Source organism: Mus caroli, unplaced genomic scaffold (assembly GCF_978045245.1).
Source record: "Mus caroli unplaced genomic scaffold, Mus_caroli_1 scaffold_16, whole genome shotgun sequence".
NCBI classification, from domain to species: domain Eukaryota; kingdom Metazoa; phylum Chordata; class Mammalia; order Rodentia; family Muridae; genus Mus; species Mus caroli.
Window position 1 is genome coordinate 44,490,324 of NW_028227271.1, and position 24,439 is coordinate 44,514,762.

A 24,439-nucleotide genomic window follows, 5' to 3' on the forward strand; every position below is an offset into this window, starting at 1 on the left:
CATCCCCACCTCTGGTGCCCAAAGCTACCCTGTCTTGTCATCCTCTCCCCTCTGTTGAGCATTCCTGAAATGCACCCACAAACCTCAGGGCCTTGCCCTAGCAGGCCCTCATCCTGGTCCCCTTAGGGGACATCACAGGGCCCTGTCCCCACTTGTTGCCAAGCCCAAGCCTAAAATCATCTTCTTCATATGTCCTCCTCCAAAGCCACCATCTATAAATACTTCATGTGACCAGTCTTTTTTAATTAATTATTTATTTGTTTGTTTATTTGTTTATTTTTCCTTTCTTTTGTGAGACAGGGTCTCATGTAGCCCAGGCTGGTCTCGAACTTACAACATAGATAAGGATGAGTTCCTGCCTCCACTTCCCATTTATTACCCATGTGCTCCTTCACACTGGATTTACACTGTGCTGGAGGTTGAACTGGGGCTTCCTGGATGCTATGCTCTATCAACCGAGCTACATTCTCAAACCTATCCCCAAGCCCACCTTGCCATTCCCCTTATCCTATTTCATCTAAATATGCACCACTATCTTACCAAGGAGGATCTGGTATCTCTGCTCAGCATCTCCCATCCCCACCCCCACCCAGCCAGGAAAAGCAAGCCTATTTCCTGCCCTCACTGCTGAGCCCCGGCTGCAGAGAGCAGAGCCAGCCCACAGCAGAGTTGACCCATAGCAGGTGCTCTCTGTACATTTGCTGCAAAAAGCATAGATTATCCAGCTCCCCTGGGTGCACCATGGTGCACTGGGGGAGTTCAAGAGGCACCCAGCTGAGCCCAGTGGGGAGGCCAATGGGGCTGAGCTGTTCTGAAGGAGGAACTACAGGGGTTGCTGACAGCTGCCCCTGGGCCCCTGGAGGGCACAGCTAGATAGACTCAGACCTTCCCCCTCCTCCTCCTGGAGCAAGCAGACTATACCAAGAATAATGTGAACTGAATCCCCACCTGGAATAGGAAGAGGCACGAGGCGGAGGGGGGCCGGGGGGAGACCAGAAGGCCATTTTCAAAGCCTGCTTGAAGTAGCTTTCTTTATGTAAAAAGATGAAACAAATTTGGGGCCGGGAATCTTTCCCGTGTAGAAGAAACTCAAGACTACAGCAATAGACAGAAAGCAAAACAAAGCAAGAGCATCAGAAAGACGTGGCAGAAATCAAAATACACACACACAAACCAAGACAAGTAACAAGGAAGCTGAGAATGGTGCTAACACAGCTCAGAGCAAGCCCTGACTGGAGCCCAATGACCCTTGGGAAAGAACAGCAAAAAAAACCTGAAGTGTTTCCTGACTATTCCATGGCTTGGGCAGACCTTACAGAAATGACCATCAATGTAATGATCAACTTTAAGAACAAAAGCTCATCAGATCTTTTGAACCAGCTCAAGTCCCAGAGGTTTTCATACTGGCTCAATCAACACCAGAAAGGTGATTAAAACCCTTTGATCATGGGCATGCACACAAAAGGAAGAGAGGTTTGTGTCAGCTCCCATTGTCAGTGAGACTTCAGGCCACCATAGTAGCAGAGACATAGCAAAGCAGCTCTGTAGCAGAGACCCTTCCCAGGGCAGCCAGGCAGAAGCAGAAGGAGAGATATCCTTCACAGGACAACACCATAGCTCTACCAGCTCTACCCTACAGGCCAAAGGTTCCACCACCTTCCAAACACTACCACCACCAGGTGAGGATCATAATTCAAATGCATGTACCTGTGGAAGACTTCCCACTCAAACCAAAGCACACACTTCACAGAACCCCCACATGGTCTCAATTCACACACACAGTCATAGTCACACACATAATCTTCCAACAGTCACAAGTACTGCTACATACACATTCAACTCTCTTCCACATTCATTTATATACCTGCACACACACCTGCTGGCACCCTCACTCTCAAACGCACACTCATAAGCAGGCCATAAAGCCACACATCTGATAGAAAGTTAGGAGACACCTTCCTGCATTTTCCAAACACGCATGAGTCATTTTTTGTCTGATTGTGAGACATCTGAGGACAAGGGTCTGTCCTGGGATTACTGAAACATGTCAGCGCAGCTTCAGCATGTCAATGTCCTGTGAATGCAACATGAAGTGTCACCTGTACAGCTATGTCCCATATGCTGAGCTGCACCGAAGCTCTTCACGTTCATGTGGGGTAAGAATTGATATTCTTATTTTACTAAAATGGAAATTGAGGCTGAGAAAGGTAAATAGCCATCACAAGGTCATGGCATGAGGGAAGAAAAGCCAGGATTTCCCCAATTAGCTTAACTCAAGAGCCATAGCCCTCACTACCATGTGCCTGCCAGGCACTGCAAGACTAATAAGTATTGGCCAAAACCAACTCTCCCTATGGTCTCCTTTTTGAAAGAAAATTAAGACCTGAGACCCAGACATAAAACACCTCCAATCTAAAACTTAGAGGAAGAAATCAGGCTGATACGATGTGACCCCAAATGTCTTCAAAAGGACAAAGGGATGGATGCCTAACTCTGGGAAAACCAGGGAATGTGTGGCTCCCTCTCTGTTCCCTACACACTTACGCATGTGCACACAGTCCACACACACACACCTAACACAGAGAGAAACACACACTCACGCATGCCCCACACACTCATTTCTCACAAGCATATTAGCATGCTTACATTCACACACATACACACACACACACACACACACACTGACAAACTACCACATGTTCTTATACACTCACACTCAACACATGCACAAGCTGTGATTTATATTTCTTGCCACCGTGTCAATGTCAAAATACCTGACAGAAACAACTTCAGGGAAGAAAGATTTAATTTGGCTCACAGATTTCAAAGGAATTTCGGCTAAAGGCTCCTTCAGTCCTCAGCCAAGTACTAACTGACCATCTACACGTTTCTTCTCCTGTGGCTATAGCATGGAAAGCCAGTGGTAGGGCTGTAAAAATGGGCATCTTGAAGACTCTAATCTTCTACAAGCTCAGAAAATGAACGGAGAAAGAACACAGGCTTGATGGTGCAACTCTTGTTTGCCTACTGTTTGACTTCTCACAGGAAGCGTTCCGAAGGGTATTTTGTCCCCTCTTTGGCCAGTTCCTCATTGAGAAATTCAGCTCCTAAAGTGATGATGGAACTTTTTTTTTTCAATATCCACTTCCAGGTTTGTGTTTACTTCTTCATTCATTTGGAAAAGCAGAACGAATTTCCAAATACTTACCAAATATCTCTGCTGAGCCCTGAAGACTGTCCCCAGACCCTGACAGTTAGATTGCTTCTTGGAGCCATGTAACAGAGAGTTCTATGCCTCCATCTCCTCTTCCTCTCCCCTCCTCCTGCATAATAATCCACTCTGTGGGGTTTACAAGCCCCTTAAGGTTCCATTAGATATGATGAAACAAAATAATAAAATCCATCAGGATTAGGAAGGAATGTAACGCCACCCCATGGTGATAGTGTATCAACCTCCGGAAGTAAATAGACTAATCTTAATGCCAGGAACTTCCTTATAGCATAGCCTCCCTGGAGACCAAAAAAAGAAGACACTGTCACTTGTTCTGGTGACCCTGGGAGAGGCCACTCAATGCTACCTTCTACATCTAGTCCATCTTCCAGGCCCTCTGCCTTCTATCCTTTGAGTGACCATGGGCCAATCTCCTCTTCCCTGCTGGTCCCCTCATCCTTCGCTGCAGTTCCCTGCTTACCACCATTGTATTCCTGCCATGCTGTGCACAACTGAACTATGTCCTCCCTACCTCTGCCCATGTTCATTTTCTCCCTCTGTAAGCTCCTGCTCACGCTGAGACCCAGCACTACTCAGCATGAGTATCTGCAAAGGCCCATGCTCTACTAAGCCCTTGAGGAGCCCCATGCACCACCGTCTGCTCTCATTACCTTGAGTTGAAAATAAACATCCGTTGACCAGTCTGGCTCCCACAGTGGACTCTGTGTCCTGAGAAAACAGACACTGGCTCTGGGTCTTCACTAGTTCCCATGGTCCAGCACAGGAAACATTTTCTCAAGCCTGGCTCCATACACTTCATTTGTTCTCCTTACCTGAGTTAAGCCTCACCCAGCGAAACAGGATCTAGAGGTTAAGTTCAAAATTACTGACTCTGTCAGTCACGGACATTTAGGGAACGACAGGTGGTGGAGTGGAAAATACAGCACTGTGGGCTCCAAAAAGAAGCTGATAGTGGGAATCCCAGCGTGAAATAATTTCAGGGAAATAAGTTGCCTCCACGTGGTCCAGGGTCCTTGAGTATACATGTCTGATGCCCCCACACCATCCCGCTCACCAGAAATTTATCTGAGCTTTCCTGGAGGTGGGACTCAATCCCTGGTTCACCAAAAGCCCCATGACAACCCTTTTCAAATGATGTGCCTAAGCTTGAGCCAATGATCTCATCTAATTTCATTTAAAAAACAAACAAAAAACAAACAAACAAAAAAACTATGGAGTTGGTCTTATCCCTATCACTACCACTATGTGGATGAAGAAGTTAAGCAACAGAGAAACTATATAAGTTGCCCCAAATCACACATCAGAGAAGCAAAAGGGCCGCAGTGCAAACCCCTCTTGTCACCAGAAGATTTCCAATGCCTACTGGAGGAAGGGAGGGAAAATGTCACTAAACAGGAACCAGGAACCCTGCCACATGACCTGGGTCTGATCACCATCATCCTGACCCTTGGTTTCTTCATCATTTCCCTCAGAGCCTGAGTTTACTCATGGCTCAAGAGAGTTAGCATCACTTCCTCTCCTGAGGTGTTCCCAGGCACTGCATGTCAGGTCGGTTCAAAGCTCGCCTACCACTTCCTCTGTGCCTTCCTAGGATCTCGAATCCTTGTGCATCAGCCAGTCAGTGCTGTGTAACAAGCCACTCAAAACTCATTTGCTTTAAACCAGGAGACAGTGGAGAATTTATTAATGGGACAGATAGGAAATATTTGCCACTCTACTCACTTCTGATTATGAAACCCAAAGGCAGCTGGAGAGCAATATGTAAATAAATGGGCACAACTATAGTCTAAGAAAACAGGTTAGCCATCATGCTCACAGGACATAGTTTTCCAGTCGCTGCTGCAATGAGCCTTATTCATGATCTTGAATCTATAAGCTAGCTAACCCCTCTACTGATATGGGACAGACTCTACAGAACATGGTTGAGATGTTGCATGTATTTGTACTCACCTGGCCAAGTACTCGAAGTTAGCTAACCTAAGATTTTATTTACATAGCTGGGAGTTCCCTTGCTATCAGCTAAAGATGATTGAGTCTGGGTCCATCATCAAGGTGGTTACCTAGGTTTGTTCTTCAAAAATGTAAGCTTTCTAGGTAAAATAGAAGCAAAGACAATCAAGGCCATAGCTCCAAAGTGTCCCATTATTATTTCTACATATGACGAATGCACATGGTAAAACCGGTCCAGATTCGACAGTTAGAGAGATGGTTTCCATCTCTTGGTGTAAAGAGTCAGAAGTCCCATTGCAGGGGGTGCAGACATTTTGCAGCCTACAGGACTGGCTATTTCTCATCTTCCATTGCACACAGTGGTCTCTGAGACACATACATGTATGCTACTAGGTCTCTCTCTGTCTCTGTCTGTCTGTCTGTCTGTCTGTCTGTCTGTCTGTCTGTCTGTCTCTCTCTCTCTCTGTCTCTGTCTCTCTCTCTGTCTGTCTCTCTCTGTCTCTCTGTCTCTCTGTCTCTCTGTCTCTCTGTCTCTCTCTCTCTCTCTCTTCCTCTCTCCCCTTTTGGGCAGCAAACACTGTGAGGAAGGGATTTTAACTCTGATAGAATTTTGTATCTCCACCATCTACATAGTACCTAGCTAGGATGGAGTCCACAGTCCATCTGTCTCCATCACCACCACCTCTGCCTTGGTCCACTCTCACCCACATCCACAGTCTTCTGATTAATCTCTAGAGCTGCTCTGTCTTCCTACAACCAGTCTCACTTCCCCTGCCAGGAAGACTGTAAATCCAAACTCAATTCCATGAACTCCTCACACACCACCCCCAAAGTAAAGCTCCCTAGTGGATCCCCACTTCCTCTGTCATTACACCTTTAACCTCTAATGTGGCACCATGGTACCAACTCCTACCTGCCCTTCCTGCCCTTTCTCATGCAACGTCCCCTCTGTATTCTTCCCTATCTGGAAAGGCTCATTCCTAACCCCAGAGCCTTGGCACTGCTGTCCCCACCATCTGCTCAGCCCTTCCATCTCACTTTGCTAACTGGTTTCCAGATCACAGCTCCAGCATCCCTTTTTTGAGTGAGCCTTTTCTAACTCGCAAGTTGGAGTCAGTTTTCTTTACTGCTCACTCTCCCAAGACCTGACTCCTTTCCTTTGATAAGCTCTCATGTGTAGCACTCATTCCAGTGAACCTGAGACTGCTCTCCCTCTTCCCTCATGAGTTCCAAACTCCGATGGACTCACCATGACATTCATAGCCACCACAGCGGGAACGCTTGAGCCTTAAGCACTCAACAAGCCTCTAGGGGATCAGGATAACTGTGTATATGGGAACTTCTATCCATCTTATGTTTGTGGATTCAGATGGAGCTCTAACTGCAGGGCTGCGGGGTGTTCACATGGTCACTAGGCGCTTGAGTGGTGTTCACATCGGTAAGACAAGCAGGTTGGGCAAGGCAGGCCAAAGGTGCCTGGAGAGGAGGGTGGAGACCTGCAGTGGTGTGTGTGTGTGTGTGTGTGTGTGTGTGTGTGTGTGTGTGTGTGTGTGTGTGTAAGGAACCCAAGGGAATGGCTGGGGAGCCAGATACTCTTACCCTGATTCTGCCATTTCCAATCCTGGTGCATCAGTGATGGTCAACACTGGCAGTAAAGCCAGCAGAGAGCACAGCACAGCACAGCTGGGAGTCACTCAGGTTTGGCATCCAAAATCCCAGGCTACAACTCTGGTTCTGTTTTCCTGAATATGGGACAAATAACCTCTCTATGGTCACTTGTGTCATAATCTGTAAAATGGGAACAAAACTAGGTGTTTCCCTTACCACATCAATATAAAATGCCAAGGAAAGAGCTGATGAGAAAAGACGCTGTAATAAGAGCCGCCAGTCATATATGCTCATTGATACTGCCGAAGACAGGACTGACAACTCTCCCATTTTACAGATGAGGAAATCAAGGTTCAGAGCAGTCAGGAACTAGCCCTAGGTGGGTAGTAGAATGGGGATCTGGGATTCCACTCAGGTCACAGTCTTTTCTTCTAGTCCTTGTTACCACTCAAGGAGATGTAGTCATCCAGGGCACAGAAATGTTATAGTCTGGTTTCCAGTGATGGCTCCACAAAACAAAGGTCAGATAAGCCTTCTTCCTTACTTCTGTCTACCTTCCCAACCAATTGACAACATAGAGCCCTCATGACCCTGTCATGACCCTCACACCAACCACTACTGTTTCTTCTCTTCCTGGCTTTGAACAAGCAACGTCACCTTCCTAAAACTTGGGGCCTCCCTTTCCATAAAACAGATCTAATTGTCACATCTCCTTCCTGAGGTCATGGGGGGAGGGGGAATGGAGGGGCAGCTAACTGAGGCACTGTGGTACACTATGTGATAGCACACTGTAAAAGACTCACTCATCAGTGCTCACATCAAAGGGTCTGCAGGGCAGGACATGGCTAGGTCTTTTGGGAGTGGCTGTCCCTGTAGGTTGTCCCACCCAGAGGCCACTTTGTTTCTGTAATAATCTACTCATTCTGAAACCCAGGATCCCACAGAGTCAACCAGGCCCTGCTTGCTTGCTTGCTTGCTTGCTTGCTTGCTTGCTTGCTTGCTTGCTTGCTTGCTTGCTTCTCTCTTCTGATTGGTTGCTTGCTTGCTTGTTTGCTTCCTTTCTTGTTAAAGAAAAGGATCGCCAAAAAAGGTTTCTCCTAAACTTTAAGCATTTTTGTTTTTCTTTCTTCCCCTACCACCTTTTCTTCTTAGATGCTTGCATGGAATTTCAAACAGCATCATCACTTCCGGTCCCTGACCATGCCTCCTATCTTAGATCCTATGCCCAGCTCTGCTTTTCAAATCATAGGCTGCAGCCACCCAGACTCCAAAACCACAGCTCTCCTTTGAGACCGGATCATGCGGCATCTGAGGGCTCTTTGGCCTTGGGGTGGCAATGCAAGCAGGCTGGGACTCTGATTGTTTTTACTGTAAACTATTCATTCCTAATGTCCATGGTACAGCCTGCCCTCACCACCCAGTGCTTCCTTGTGGTCAAACCCACCTACTCCTACCTCTGTGTCCCAGAAACACTCAAAACCAGGCCAAACAAGGTCAAACCCCGGGCAGGCAGAACACCAACATGAGCAACTCATGGTTTCCAGCCTCCTCCTAATTTCCTTCACGTCATCAGGAGGCATCACATTAAGAGAGTGACTTTGAAAAGGAACCTCCATAGATCTCAGCCAATACTCTCCCTGCAGTATAAAATGGCCTTTCAGCAGACAAGAAAGAGAGCATAATTCGATTATGCAAAAGGCAAGTCTATTTAAGACAAAATACCACAGAAGATAAAAGCACCATTCAAGGGTGGGCACACACTAAAAAGACTCTTTGGTCTTGAGTTTGCCTTGTGTTGGGGCCAAGCCAACATGGTTCTTCAAAATGGAGTTAACTAAGAGGCAATGGTTCCATTAATAGGGTTGGTTATTTATTTTAACAAAGTTCAAGAGATGTGCCTACATGTTTGGGGACCACTGCAAATAAGTCCTTTACAAATTTAGTTGGTTGTTAGGGAACACCTGGTGGAAGTAACTTACAGAAGGAAGGGTCAATTCTGGCTCGCAGTTCGAGGGATACAGTCCACCACGTTGGGGAAGGCACAGCAATAAAAGCTTCTGGCAGAAGCAGCAGGAGTACAAGACGGCTTCTTACACTGGTGTGGCAGTCAGGAGCTAGGGTTCTGTGCAGAGTCCAGGTCTGGCCATTACCTATAAGCCCTTTACCCCGTCTGGGTAGGCTCAAGGTCTCAGAGGTTCTATAACCTCCTAAACCAGCATCCCACCATCTGGGGACCACCTACCTATTGTAACACATGAAGAGTCTATGAGGGATGTTCTGGGGACCACCTACTTATTGTAACACATGAAGAGTCTATGAGGGATGTTCTGGGGACCACCTACCTATTCTAACACATGAAGAATCTATGAGGGATGTTCTGGGGACCACCTACCTATTCTAACACATGAAGAGTCTATGAGGGATGTTCTGGGGACCACCTACCTATTGTAACACATGAAGAGTCTATGAGGGATGTTCTGGGGACCACCTACCTATTGTAACACATGAAGAATCTATGAGGGATGTCTCACTTTTAAACTTTAATGTTGACCAATATCATCATCACCACGAGAACCCCATCAGGCTGATTAATACCTCTCTCTCACAAATGAGGAAACTGAGGCATAGAAAAATCCCATCATTTACCCAGAGTCATGCAGTCTCTGGTGGTGGAACTGAAATTGAAATCAGTCTGGCTTGAAAATTCATCTTTGCTACCAATCTGTTTTGTAATAACAAGAATAAAATAAAATGTCATTTTTACAATTTCAGCCATTTTAGCCCTATAAATGCATAAGCTCCTATGAAGACTAAGTAACTTTCAACACTTAACCTAAAGAAGATTCATCTTAAGAAGCATCGTCAAGACAGCAGGGACCCGTCATCTGAGACCAGCTTATAAACTTGAGGATGACAGTCATCATCTTGCACGTCTAACTCAATCCTTAAGCATCAGCATTCTTCTCTGCCTGGACCATAGCCTGAGCAGTCACCAGCAAGGCAGTTGTGGCCCTTCCTGACAGAGCTGACAGTCTAGATAGCATCCCAACCCTTGGCAAGTTCACCCAGGTGACAGGTGACAGGTGCTAGCCAGTTTGCTGTAGGAAGAGCAAAACAACATCTAACTCCAGATTCAGGGGGGAGTGACACCTGAGCTGAGGCATGACAAAGAAGAGCCAGACAGATGACAAGATCAGGGAAGTGAGGAAAATGTTCAAAGGGCATATGGAGTTTGGGCAAGCGATATTGAATTATGAAATCATGATCAATCATGAATCATTGTCTATATGTTTTAACCTTACCAAAAATCGTATAGCTTATAAAATGGGGTAGGGGTCTTTAATTCAAGCCAAGTACGTTCTATCAGCTGGCACGCAGCATCCACAAGACAGGTGACCTCTGCAGCAACCTTTCTCCTGGGAGCCTGAGATAGCATCTCTTTCCCTGGTCACCTCCTTGGACTCTTACTGAGAAAAATGCATCATTCTTTCAGGTCCTCTTTTTGGTTCCTTCCCCGGTGCATGTGTGAGCAACCTATAGAGCCTCAGAGGGTTCTGCGTTGAGAACCAGGCATCCCAGAACCCTGTACCAAATGTTTTCTGGCAAGTTCTTGTGTGTTTGCCAGGAGCCTCTAGACTCTCAGTTCTCAATTCCAATTGGCAACAAGTGGCTTTCTTCACTGACCTGACTCCTCTCCATGCCTCATAAGAGAAGTTGATGAAGTTGTTGTTTCAGCCACATCAAGGAGGGGGGAGGAGTAGCTGTGACAAGGGAGCCTAGCATGAGCAGGGAAGGTCCAACCACATGACAAACTACACTGTAGGGTTTTACCTACCTAGTCTTCACAGCACCCCTACAAGGCAAGAGCTGTGATCATTGCTACTTTTGCAGCAGAGAGTGTTGACATCCCAGAAAACTGAGTGACCTGCCTATGGTCCCCCTACTAGCCTAGGATATCGCTGGCCCAGCACCCTGACTGATAAATTGTATTCTTTCTGAGGTTCCCGAACCCAGGCTATGTGTGTGGTGGCCTGTCTGGTGCAGCTCTAGGCCTAGTCTCCGGCATCATAGTAAGTGCCTCTGAGCATTTTCACATGTACACACCTCCTCTTGGGTACTCTTTCCTCCAGTGTCTGATTGCCAGTGCCTGAGAAAACCCTGTGTTTCTCTGCATCGTGTGTGTGTGTGTGTGTGTGTGAGAGAGAGAGAGAGAGAGACAGAGACAGAGACACAGAGAGAGAGAGAGACAGAGAGAGAGAGAGAGAGACAGAGATACAGAGAGAGACAGAGAGACAGAGAAACAGAGAGAGACAGAGAGAGAGAGACAGAGTGGGCATATACACCACAGTGTGTGAGTGTGCATGCTTGTGCAGGCATACACAGAAGCCAGACAAGGACATGAAGTACTTTTCTATATTGTTCTCCCCTTTAGTCCCTGTGATTGCAGGCACACATACCCATTCCTGGATTTTTATAAGGATTTGAACTCAGGTCCTCACACTTGTTATGCACAGGTCGGCCCCAAGGCTGAGCCTTCGAAGCAAGCCTCTATGACATCATCCTGGACCATGGACTCTCACCTCTCTTGCTGTCTCATGTGAATGTTTCATTACTGAGTGACTCATAGGTACTTAGCTCACAGTGTACTTGTCTCTCCATGGGATTAGAAGCTCCCTAAGGGCAAGGCTTACCCATCTAGCCTATGACAGCCCTGTAGGCCCATGCCCAGTGTCACCTACACCCAGTCCCTCTCTAGCCAGAAATCTCTTCCTGTTTGGCTAGACTGACCCCATGGAGATGGGAGTGCCATGACTGGGGGGCACAGTGAATGAGATGACCCCTTCCAATAGCTTGCTAGAGCTGAAGAAGCAGATGTTGTAGCAGGATGACTCAGGCAACCAAGATCTATGTTCTTGTAATTCTGGAGGCTGAAGTCCAAGAGCAGAGTGTAAGCAGGCTTGCTTTGACTCTCCTGGGCTGCCTCATGGCTGGCTCCTTCCTGTGTTCTTCTATAGGAAGTCTGGATTCAACTTCCCTCTTTTGATGAAGAGCCCAGTCCTTGGATTAATATACCTCCCCAAGAGTCTCAGTAAGCATTACGACCCCAGTGATATCAGTAAACATTACATACTTCTTTAAGAATGTACAGGGACATTCTGAAGCCACAGGGATTGTTACTTCAATATATAATTTGAAATTCATTAATTCAGCCTACAGTACATCTCAGCTTCCCTCTTTACTTCTGTTCCCATTGTCACCCACACACTAAATTAGACTCATTAAAGAGCAGGTTGGGAAGATCCAAAATGCCAAGTCAAAGTGTCCAGTGGCTGGTCCCAGGGTCCCCAGAAAGAGCCTGTAGCAAAAACTGTCTGCTTTGATAATATTCTATGTGTCCACACTCATCACTGTCACCCAAGGCTGACCAGGAGAATGCTGAAAGGCACAGGATACAAGTGTTTTAAGGAAGCCATGTCCTTCACTGGCCAAGGAGGCCAGGCCAGTTCTCAGGCTTCACCAGAAGGCAGGCCTCTGGAGTTGCTTAGCAACTCCCATGCCAGATGTTCCTAGCCACCCACAGAGCTTCTGAAAGCTTCTCTTCATGCAGCCTTGGCACTTCCAGGAAAGGGAGGAAAATACCAAACAACTGATTGTCTTCTTCTAGTCACAAATTTGATAAAGGAAGAAACTATCCCTCTACTACCAGGACCCAGGGACTGGTCCCCACCCGACCCCACAGCTTCTCTCCCTCTGCACAGTGCAATTTTAATCCACCTCAAGACTATCCACTATGAGAACTTGAAGACCTTCCACAGCTCACCACATCTGCAAAATCAAGGTCACCCTCCATCCACAGCGAGGTGATCAAAACCCTCTGCCTATGTCCCAGATTTAGGTCCCTGTGGCAAACCAGATGATTTAGGTTCAAATCCTATCTGTGAAATGTTCTAGCCAAGTGACTTTGGAGAGTTTAACTAGCTTCCACATAAGTTAGGGTTTGGGTGACAAATGCCCCGCCCCCCACGAACATGTGTTTAAACAATTGGTTCTTAATCGGTAGCTCTGTTAGAAGAACGTATGGAACTTTGGGGAGGTGGAGACCAGCTGGAGGAAATATGCCTCTGTTTATAGTCTGGCTCCACTTCCTGTCCTATATCTGTTCGCTAGTACCCAGAGATGTGAGTAAACACCATGGGAATTCTCCCCCCACCATGACTTCCCTACCGTAAGGAATCCTCCAACTCTTATGTTATGTCTTATTAGGTAATTGCTCATAGCGACAAGAAAAGTTAGTAATATGCCATGCTCCAGTGTTATAACCCATAAAATATTAACCACAACAGTATTTTCTTTATAGCATTGTTACACAGATCAAATTGATGTGTTGTGACGCATACAGAATAGTCTCTAGACTATATATTACACTGCATGTAGACCTTGGTTAACTTAATCACACAGAGGCCCCATCCTTCAGCACATCCCACAGGAGGTGACAAGCTTTCTGAAGGATCCACAGGGACAAGGCATCATTCCTGTCAGATACAGGCTTGCAGACCCAGGCCTTGAAGGGCAAGGAGGCACTTCCCATTGAAGTGGGGGTGCAGGAATCAGTCATGGGCACAGGATGATTGGAGGTTGTAAGAGTGTGATGTGTCTGAGCCGGTCCAGATGAATGTTGCTGGAACCGGAAGTGGGAAGTAAGCCCCTACCCCTGCTTCCAGCAAACAGAGAGTCAGTGGTGGGTCCCAAATGCAAGGGGAAGTCAGAGAATTACATAGATAACAAAAGAAAGAAGGAGATGCTGATCCTGGGCTCTAGGCAGTCCCTGCTGAGCATGGGATGTGGGAGTGCCTTCCCGAGGGGAGGAGTTTGATGGGATGAGGAAGGCCTGAGGCCTTTGCTGTGGGAAGTGAAGGAAGGATCTTCCAGTCTGTGAGAAGACACCAGAGCATGAACCAGTAAGCCCCTGGGAAACCCGCTGATGGCCCAGCTGTAGGAAAGTGTGCACAGGTGCCAAGGACAGGGAAATGGGAACAGGGAAGGAGGGGAGCAGAGGGGAGCAGAGAGGTCTCCAGGCCCAGGATTTGTATCATCATCCAAGATGTAATGGGCTGAGTAGAAAAACTTCTAGAAGGGCTAAGATAGTATTAAAGGTTATCTTTTAGAGAGAACCCTGACGGATTACCTATCAGCAGAGACAAGAATGTTGCTGGAAGAGGTGTGTGTGTGTGTGTGTGTGTGTTGGGGGGGGGGGGGGTGGTTCTTGATAAGACCTCATCCATGACAATGGAAAGGACAAGCCAGCCACAATAGAAAAGAAGACAGGAAAGGGACAGCATGACAGGAAAGCATGATGGCCTGTGGACTGCCTGAGTTGATGGTGTCTGACAGACAGGGATGTCCAGGCAGAAGGCAGGTAACTCCGGTTGCTGGAAGAGACAGAATTCGACTACTTGGCCACTGGGATAGCAGTCTCTGGGATAAGGGTGTATCATCAGAGGAGGAGGGCTCTGGCTTAGAGGTAGCAGCATGATGTTGGGGACCTCAGCAGGGATGATAAGGAGGAAAGCCAAGGCAGGAGGGCTACCCCCTAGGTAGTTTCGCTCCTCTGCCAAAGGCTCAGCCCCTGGCAGGAAGCCCCTCACAGCTTCACTTTCTAGGAGTTTGTTCCTTCATTTTTATTTCCATGGTACCAGGGACTGACCCCAGGTCCTTGTGCTTGCTAGGTAAGCATTCTACCACCAGGCTACTTTCCCTAGCCTTGAGTTTCTGGAGTCTAGCAAACACTCGGTCTTCAGGGTCAAAGCTAGTGATGGTTTCCTGTTATCCCATCTAGTGTTAGTCCCATCTAGGGGAACATCCACACTTCTGTAAACATTTCTTCCATTAAAGTCTCTTTATCATAAAAATGGAGGAAGGAAGGATAGATGGAAGGTAGGTAGAGAGGACAGATAAAGTCACAATGGAAATGGAAACAAGGCAGTCAAAGAGGCAGGAGAAGAACCAGGAGTCAAGGGAGAAATGAACTACATATCCAGTGGACATCTCCTTTAGTTTAAAGGGCGGCTTTGGGTTAACCACTGGAAGGTCAATGATGACCTCAGTGACAGTAGTTTCATATTATGAGGGAATCCATTAGTAGAGGTCAAGGAATGAGGCAGACATAGGGAAGTGAGATGCTTGTTTTATTCATTTATTTCCTGTGACTTGGAAGCCACAGACATCTCTCCTCTGGGCCTATCAAAGCCCCAAGGCACCTGTCACAAGAACATCTGAGCTGTCTCTTGGTTTTAATAAGGAGCCCTGCTATTTCTGCCCAGCTACCTTGGGTGTCACTACCTAGATCTGTCACTCTGGGGTGAGTCAGTTCAGCCTTGACCACACAGCACACACAGCACCAGCCAAGGAGGCATCACCCACACAGAGAAGAGCTATTTATAACCAGCCACAGAGCTGAGCACTTCCGGAGCTGTTGCTGGCGCGGTACTCCTGTCGACTCGGTCAGTCTCACAACAACCTGAGAGGCTGTGCTTTTCTGATCTCTGTTTCTAAAACAAGAACCTGGAAAAGATGGGTGCCTGAAATAATTTGATATCTTCAGATCCAAATATCTCTTCTTGGCAAAGTCATGAGGGGAGGAGGCAGGAAGGAGAAGGCAGCTAACACTTTTGCTAGGTGTGTAATAGGTTTCGGGGACAGAAGTATTCTCTTATGGGGTTCTGACAGGAACAGCACAAAGGAGCTCTATTTTATGGATGGTCTTTCTAAACTCCAAAGGACCATGGTCTTCCCAAATTAATGGCAGAGCACAAGGCTATACAGTTTAAACTCAAGCATCCCAGTGACAAGCAAGTCTTTCTCTCATCTATTGAATCTCCTTGATAATTCACAACTCAAACTAAGGCTTGGGCAGATTAGAATATCCTGATTAAGGCTGATCTATAAGTGTGACCTCTGAGGGTCCAGAGAGACAAGTACTTTGGAATGAAGAAGGGAGGTCCCGTCCCCGGGCTCAGGGGCTGAGTTCTGTGCTTTATAAGTGGGGATCAATGATGCTGCCACTTACTCTTTGTCCTCCTGCTTCATTCAGTCCTGAGCTGATTTCCAAACCACCCAGAGAATGGCTGCGCTTCTTAGAAAATGAGTCAGTCCCAGGGCATGGAAAAGAAGCTGTTTGTCTTGTTTTCTGGGCCCAAGTAGAGGTCGCCCTTGCGCAGCCCTGCTGGTTTCTCAGGTTTAGAGACGTCGGGACTTGTCTACTCTCCCTGGTCAGTGATTATATTGATCATCTGTGTGGAGCCATCACTCCAGGCTCAGCTTGCAGAGACAATGGATGGCTCTGCTTGGGATCCTTGATAGCACCCCATGGTGATTTAAATACGCTTGGCCCGGGGAGTGGCACTATTAGAAATTGCCATGTTGGAGTAGGTGCGGCCTTGTTGGAGGAAGTGAGTCCCTGTTGGGGTGGGTTTGGAGACCCTTCTCCATGTGGGAGTCAGTTTCTCTTGTTTGCCTTCAGAACAAGATGTAGAATTCTCAGCTTCTCCAGCACCATACCTGCCTGGACACTGCCATGCTTCCTGCCGTGATGATAATGGACTGAACCTCTGAGCCTGTAAACCAGCCCCAATTAAATGTTATCCTCTATAAGGATCATGGTGTCTGTTCGCCTTGATCATGGTGTCTGTTCGCAGCAGTAAAATCCTAAGTAAAACAGACTCTATCTGATACCCGTGGTGACAGTGGGCCATACCTTAGTGTCTTTGACACTGGCATATACAACTCCCTTTCTTAACCAAATACCATGAGTGGCCTGTTCCCAGGAAAGGAATGGGAGTGGTATCTGCTTTACTACAAGGACAGTGATCTAGACAATCACTCCGGTGAGAATCTGAAGGCACCCAAGTACTTTCCATCAGCCACCATACACGCAGCTGGAGCAATGGGGACTGAGTCAGATGAATGTGGGTTCCAATTCTGGTACCACTAGATTGCTATGTGACTTGGAGGGTTGTCACCTGCCTGGCCTCATATATGAAATAGATTGCTTCCTCCAAGGTCAAACACAGACATGATGAGGTCTTTGAGGACTGTGCAAACACCGAAGACAATTGTGTGTGAGAAGATGCCCTACTCCATGTTTAGCTCCTGTATCCCACTTCTCTGTTGCCTCTTCCATGTGTGAGGTCTGTGACCTCACACACACACAGGCTCAGCATCTGCAGGATCCCTGACTCCCATATTCATGTGGACATGAATCTTTCTAGATTCTGCCATCAGCCTTTTACTACTCTCCAGCATGGGACAGATTCACCACACTCTTTCCTAGATAAAAACACCTCTAAGAAAAAAACATTACCCAGCTCGTATCTCATAATCTCTATGTGGGCTCTGTGGCTGGTCCTTACTTGCCCAGCAAGAAGCTGGCAGGGTCTAGCCTGCACTCAAGTTCTAATCCTAATCTCCATCTGCATCACATTCTGGTCTGTCATGGAGTCCTTTCAAGGGCTGTTGGTTTCCAGAAAGAAGGCTCGGCTGGTTCCCATGTTTTCACAGAGGTTCTTTGGGGTCTCTCAGATATTGGCAGCCATGGAGGGACACCTCTTGAGACCCCACTGGACGTTTGTCACGGAGTCTCCCAGGTGCTTTAATCCAGCAGATCTGTACTTCCAGTGGGGAAAGTCTATTCTGGGGACACCTGCCTTACTCTTTCCCCCAGAAGTACTAAGGTGACACTCAGATGTGACAGCTCAATTGGATCACAGAGCCACTGGAGGCCAGGTGACTTTCCTCCACCAGTCTTCATGGGCCACTGAGCTACCGTGTGGACTCAATTGTCTTCCCTGAAGAAACCACTGGTCACTGTACTCAGGGACATTTACTGTCCCTTCCCTGGACCTTAGAAACCAGAGACATAATGGCTTTAATACTTTTTTATATTCAATCACACATTCAATTTGACCAACATTAAGCCCCTCTAATATAAGAACCATCAGAGGAGCCCTCCTGAAAGGCAGGTGCCTTGGAACCAACCCAGGTGCAGTAACCAGAATTTCCCAGGGTGCTTCCAAGCAAATCTCCTGCAAAGAAGGACCATTCTGATTTGGAGTCAGGACTAGGAACCACCAAGTCTAAAGTTAGTCAGTAGAAATTAATACTCAGCACCTACTTAGTACCAAAGACTATCACCACCGTTGACCCCTCCACAAGCCAGAAAACTGAGTGTTGGGGGGGTTTGTTTGTTTGTTTGTTTTGTTGTTATTGTTGTTTGGTTGGTTGGTTGTTTTTTAGCTTTATTGGGATAAGGAGGTAGGGAAAGGCTATGCTCACAGAGGTTAAAGGCCTTCCTGATCTCCACAGTTGTTGTGAGGCAGAATGCAGGGTTTAAATCTGCTCTTTCCTACATTAAAGCCCCGCCACCTGTTCCCGTGCCCCTGTCTTCTGAGTCTATGACATGAAACCTTCTGTGCTCATAGACTCTTAGGATTGCAGAACAAGTCAGACCCTGCTTCATCTAGATACTGATGTAGATAGAGGTGGCTGGCAACACAGTACTCTGAGAAGAGTAAACCAAGACCCCAAGAGCTAGGAGAGTCCATGGTGACATGATAAGGGCCCAGGAAGGACCAGGGAAGATATCTGAGAGAGGAGATGTGACCTTTGAACTCAGTCTTGAAAGATACTAAGACATTTCCATCTCCCAAATTACCATCAGTATATTTAGACTAGATGCCTACATCATGTCATGTGCTGTGTTTGATCTGAGAAATGAGAAGATTAAAAAAACGACGTCATCCACTCTCCAGGATGCCCTGTTTCTAACATGCTAACTCTTGGGGCTTCTTATTACCCTCTGGATCTGCAACAGACCCTCTTCTCCCTCCTCCCACACTCCACTTCCCACACTTAAGCTTCTTAGGATACTATCAGATAGTTCAGAGAGCCCTCAAAGCCAGGACTGTCACAGTCACCTAGGAAATGGTGATATTACAGGGTGATCTAAGGAACCGAGAGTCACCTGCACCACACCCGGACTGTGAGTCACAACATCCAGACCCCTGAGAAAGGGGAGTGATAAGAGCCACTTCCCTGGGAAGTCAGGGAAGGAGATGAGATAAAGGAGAAAGTGCTTTGAGCTCCTCCAAAAGAAAGAAGCCACAGCAGACCCAAGGTGTTATTACCAGCATCATTATGCCTCAATTAAAGGGACACGCATCTGACTACATGAGGAATCATTAACTTGTGTGGCAGCCCACACATGGTTGTATTTTAGTGTAATTTCATTTTTATTAATTAACTGATAAGACCGTAAAATACTCACAAATCATTCCAACATGGAACTACTCCCCTTCTGGCTGTGTGGGGTCTCTTCCTTCCCACAGGGCCAGGAGAAAGGCTATGCAAGGACCAGCAGGATAGGTTCTCCTCAGCACCAGTCCTGGGTCCTTGTTGCAACTACTTGGAGCTACATCTTGACCTCTGACTCCATTCTCCAAACCACCCTTCTCCTTGACCCATCCCACTTTCCTTTCTTTACTTATCCCCTCCCCCACCTCATCTGCCCCTCAGTAAATAAGTTCTGGAGGAGTCAAATGCACACGCAGGGAAGAGAGAATAGTTAGATCCAACCCTTGACTTCACGAAGGTAGGTAAGCATCATTAATTCCTTCACTGGTCTAGCTCTGAGGACTTGACTCCATACTGAGGACATGGAACAGTGACCCAAAAGGCACACGTGCATGTACAGATGAACTGCACACTTGTAGGTAGAGAGTCACCCTCAGCAACCACAAAAGCCTGGCCCATCAGAACTTTCCATCTACTTAGAGTCTCAGGCCAATTTTTAGGAATTCTGTCCAAAAATTTTTAGGGAAAAAAAGTCTCCCTTCCCCATGAATGTATGAGCTAAAAAGCTCATGCATACATAGAGCTTTGGGGTCCTCCTCCTGGAGAAAGCCAGTCTGAGAAAGAAGGAAACATGGGGAAGAAGAGAACAGTACCTGAGATCCCTGGATCCAGCAAGAACTGAAGGCACCTGCTGTACCTCTCCACCTGCTCATGTGTTTGACTGCTTGGCGCCCAGCTGCCGAGGCTGTTTTGGGAAGTTGCAGAAGGAGGTAGAGCCTTGGTAGAAGAAGCAGACCATTTGGGGTGGGTCTTGAGGTTTTAGAACCCAAGCTCACTTCTCGTCTACTCGAGTCCTCCTAACTTTAAAAGCACCATGACCAGCTCCCCCTTATTCCCATATTCCCATCACCATGCCTCACCCACCAAGATGGGCTGAATTGCTTCTAAAACCATGAGCCAAGATAAACCTTTCCTTCCTATAGTTGCTCCTCCTCGGATATCTTCTGACTGCAACAAGCAAAGTAACTAGTATTTGTCATGGACTTGACCCTCATAGTTGTGAGATACAGTGGGCTCCTCTTTCTGCCCTTATTTGTCTTTCTGACACTTGAAACCAAGACAACTCTTACTCATCTTGGTCTGAACACTTCATTTCCCACTTGAGCTCCCTAGAATCCCTAGCAGTAAGTGATTGTCTGGACCACGAAGCAGGTCTTCTTGATATGTGTCATCCAGCATCACTGAGAGTGGAGGATGAAGACCTTCCAATCTAGGACCTTGGATTTTTCCCTGTTCTACCTTGAAACACAATTTCCCTCAAACTCTCACCTTCTTAAAAGCTCCACTTATCATTTCCTCTTCTTCCTACCATTTGTATCATTAGTTACTTGATATTCATCTTGAAACCAACAGTCATTTGATGTAAATATATTTACATTAAAATTAGCCTTCATACCATTCACACAGAAATATTGTACCATTTGACATAACATGCAATTAAAACATCTGCCACATTAGTTCAATTAAGGCTAGATGCCATTACACTAGTTTTGTCCTCGTACCCCTTTGATGAAAGGGAGATTACGCTGATAGCATCAAAGTACCAGTACCTTGCCTAAAGCTCCCTTGGGGAGCAGGCTAACACAGCAGTGTGCCAGTTGCTGATGGATACTAGACATTCCCAGCGCAGGCCTCTGCAACTTGTTTTTCTGTGGACAGTCAGGACAAATCACAGAGAAAGACTTTACAGTCACAAATATCCCATTTGGTAATTGTCTAACATGAAATAGAAAACCTGCCCTCTGCCTGAGATAATTGAGGCTCCACTGTGAGATTGCCCAAGACTGGTATCCAGATGGGATGCATCTTTACAGAGTACCTTCTGTTCCCCCTCTGACATCCTTCACTTCCTCCAGTTTCCTCCATAAATCAGTCACATGAAAGCTCTACTCAGATTCTATTTGTATTGTGAAAGAAGGCAACAGGGAGAGGGAGGGGGAGAGGAAGGGGGAGGGGGAGGGAGGGGGAGGGGGAAGGGAAGGGGGAGAGGGAGAGGGAGAAGGGATATCTAGGCCCAGTGTGACAGTGGAATGTTGATACCATGGGGCATGGGGAGAAAACTATGCTTTTAACCACACCCCTCAGTATACACAGATTGTGGGGTCCCTTAATTAGCTCCAAATTTGTAGCTACTCACCTTTCAGATAAAGCAACTAATGTTTGCACAAGGTCACGCATGCAGGAATGAGAAATTGAACCCAGATCTACTCAGCCTACAGCAGCCTCATTTTCCTTCCCAGTCTTCGACACATCCCACATGAGAAGACATATCTTGCAGAGGTCTGATAAGGCACTGGCAAATGGCCTGTTATGGGCTCAGAAAGGAGTTCTAGCCCAGCCTTCACTTCTAAGCATTGCCAACTGGAATGGTTGACTTCCTTGGGCCTCGGTTTCTGATTCCGAAGAGCAGGAAGAAATTTCGTCTCTACACCTCCTGACTGGAGTCTTGAGGTACTCTGTGCCTGTTTCTCTGGTGCGTTCAGCTTTGTTTTTGCACATCGGCTTCATTGGTGATCATGCTAGGTTTAGAGGACGTGAGTGCAGGTGAACAGTGAACATGGTCTGTTTGTCAACGCTTACAGGTCCACAGCGAGTGCACAGAAGGCACCGGCTGAGCTGAATGAGATGATGCTGTCTTCTCAGCACTGCAGTGAGCGCCCCCCCCAAAAAAGATAGGAAGTGATGGTTTCACAGTAATATGTGTGCTGGAAAACCTGTCCTCTGGACAACTCTCACCTTCCAGCCTTCCCAGGATCCCCAGTGTAACTACTGAGAGAAGACCTTGAACAACGGGCCTGAAAAAGGAGAGACCTCAGAAACAGAAAAAAAAGGAAAGAGAAAAAGAAGAAGCCTTCTCAGCAGGGTTCCAGCATCTCTCTTGTTAAGGATGTTTTGGACCACAGTTCACATTCAGGAGACTGTCAGGAGTTCCCCTGCCCTCTGGCTGGCCTAGCTTCAGCCAGAAGCAGGGTCACATCACTAGTGACTGCACTAAGAAGAGCTAGAATTTTCTCCTTCACATCCTATTGTCAGCGTCCCTGTCCTAAATACTTCACACATGGCCACATCTTCATACCACCTGCAACCTAACTCAATAGCATCTCTTACTTAGAGATGTAGCTAAGTCTGAAATGCTCTCCCACTCGCTCAAGCTTCAAATGTTAGTTCCCAAAGTGGTAGTCCTATACTGAATGAACACATAATTTTAGAAAATGAAGCTCAACTCACAGAAATACTTGGCTAAGGGCGGGCCCTTGAAGGTTATACCCAGTCCCGGGCTCTTGTCACATTCTCTGCTTCCTGTCAGCTGTGATGTCAACAGTCTGCAACACTCACTTCCACTGTCACCCTTTGGATGGACAATCCATATCTTCCCACCACAATGGACAGAAACCCTCTGAAACCGTGAGCCAAAATAAATCTTTCATTTCTTCGATTGCTCTGTGGGCTGTCACAGCAACTTGAGAGTAACTGATACAGAATGCTTTTTGGTGTTCAAAATCCTTATCATGACAGGAGCAGTTCCATGTGACCTCTGCTTGGCCTAAGCCAAGCCACTGCCCATCTTCCAACTCCGTCTCCCTTGTTCATTCTGCCTTTTCCCCCTCTTCTTCCACCCTGGCCTTCCTATGCTTCAGGACTTCTTGGTTGTTTCCAGCCCCGGAAGCCCATTTTTAGAATATGTCTTGCCATTGTGCTTCCTTGTGTGTCCTTCCTCGGTTGATCACCACTCTTATCCTTTGCAATCAAGGGCTGGATCCTTGCCTACTCTCCCTTTTGCCCTTTGTTTTCGATATTCCATGACACTCAGTGCTTTGCCAGCTGATTATTTTCTCATTTGTTCAATGTCTGTTTCTGGACAGATTTACCTACATGTCTTATCCACAACTCTGTCCTCAAAGTCTGGACCATGCCTGGCCAAAATCAGAACCTATAGATTGAATGAATGAATGAATGAATGAATGAATGAATGAATAGGAAATGCAACATGGATAGGCCCTATACTGCATGTTCAATGTCTCCATCCTGAACATTCTCCTCTCTTCTTCTGTACAGGGCTCCACTCAGTCCTGCTGGCTCCAAGATGGTTTCCCAGGTGCCTATAACACCACATGACTCTTCACTTCATGGAAGTAGCCTGTGTTCACTTCATGTAGCCTGGTTGCAGCCTGTGTTCAGACTCTACAGTCACCCACATAACCCTGTGTGTGTGTGTGTGTGTGTGTGTGTGTGTGTGTGTGTGTGTGTGTGTGTGTGTGTGAAACATAGCTCCTCAAGGTCGGGCACTACTTTACACTGAAATGGGAACCAGAGAGGGAAGAGAAAGGATCACATACCCAAAAAATGACCTCAACCATCAGATGGATTGATTCACAGCAGAAGGTTTGGGACATAAAATAATATCAAACAAATGTAGCCTGAGTTCCTTTCCTTTTGTTCCTTTATTGAACACTACCTATATGTAAGGCTCTGGGTTAAGTAGCACAAGAAAGGAAGAATAGCCATAAGCCCCAATCCCTGCCAGCTAAGCATTTATGGTCTGGTTACAACATCAGTCTGAATCATAAGCAATCACCATATAAGACTATCAGTTAAGTGCTCAAGAGAACCCCACCTCCAGAATTCCATTTCTTTCTATTGAACAATTCCGAGATCTGGCCCCATGCCATGAAGCACCTGGGGCTTGGTTCCCTTTCTCTCACCAGGCAATATTCTGTTTTACAGTGTACCATCCACACTAAGGCTCCTCTTTCCATCTTCCTGTTGAATCTTCTCCAAGTGTGTGTGTGTGTGTGTGTGTGTGTGTGTGTGTGTGTGTGATGTTACAGTGAACTTGCCCCAGACAAAGTACATGTTGCTAAAGCCATTCCTAAGCGATCTTCAGAATACACTGTCCCCACACCTGGGAACTGTTTATGAGGCTTGAACTCACTAGCCTGCCCTATCAAACCTGCCCAATTGGGCAATGCAGTCAAACAGCCTGGGAGAAGATCAATGCTGGGAGTCCAAGGGTCCCAGTGAGAAAGAGCTTGGCAGAAAAGCTTCAGGAGCCCTTAATGGTAAAGGCTAAGTGCTGAAGGCACACACACAGAGAGAGAGAGACAGAGACAGAGACACAGAGACAGAGAGAGACAGAGACAGAGATAGACAGAGAGACAGAGACAGAGAGAGATGTCCCAGATTCCACAAGAAAGCAGATGAGTTGGGAAAGATCCTCAGTTGGACTGAGACCCAGGAGTT